Below are 279 nucleotides of genomic sequence, written 5' to 3'. Positions count from 1 at the left end.
TCAGACTTCAATAGTTCTGACGAGTCTCTCACAGAAACCAAGACTTAAGTTTAACAATTTCAGACTTCAATAGTTCTGACGAGTCTCTCACACAAACCAAGACTTAAGTTTAACAATCTCAGACTTCAATAGTTCTGACGAGTCTCTCACACAAACCAAGACTTAAGTTTAACAGTTTCAGACTTCAATAGTTCTGACGAGTCTCTCACAGAAACCAAGACTTAAGTTTAACAATTTCAGACTTCAATAGTTCTGACGAGTCTCTCACACAAACCAAGA

At 37.3% G+C, this 279-nt stretch overlaps 1 pseudogene; it reads left to right on the top strand.

Annotated features, from left to right (window-relative positions):
• LOC107572601 (integrin alpha-M-like) overlaps positions 1–279 on the top strand; it is a 23,069-nt pseudogene that overhangs the window by 6,319 nt on the left and 16,471 nt on the right.

The sequence above is a fragment of the Sinocyclocheilus grahami genome, unplaced genomic scaffold (assembly GCF_001515645.1).
Source record: "Sinocyclocheilus grahami isolate Dianchi unplaced genomic scaffold, SAMN03320097.WGS_v1.1 scaffold1780.1, whole genome shotgun sequence".
NCBI classification, from domain to species: Eukaryota; Metazoa; Chordata; class Actinopteri; order Cypriniformes; family Cyprinidae; genus Sinocyclocheilus; species Sinocyclocheilus grahami.
The sequence above is the reverse complement of the archived record's forward strand: the minus strand, read 5'-3'. Positions and strand labels throughout refer to the sequence as shown.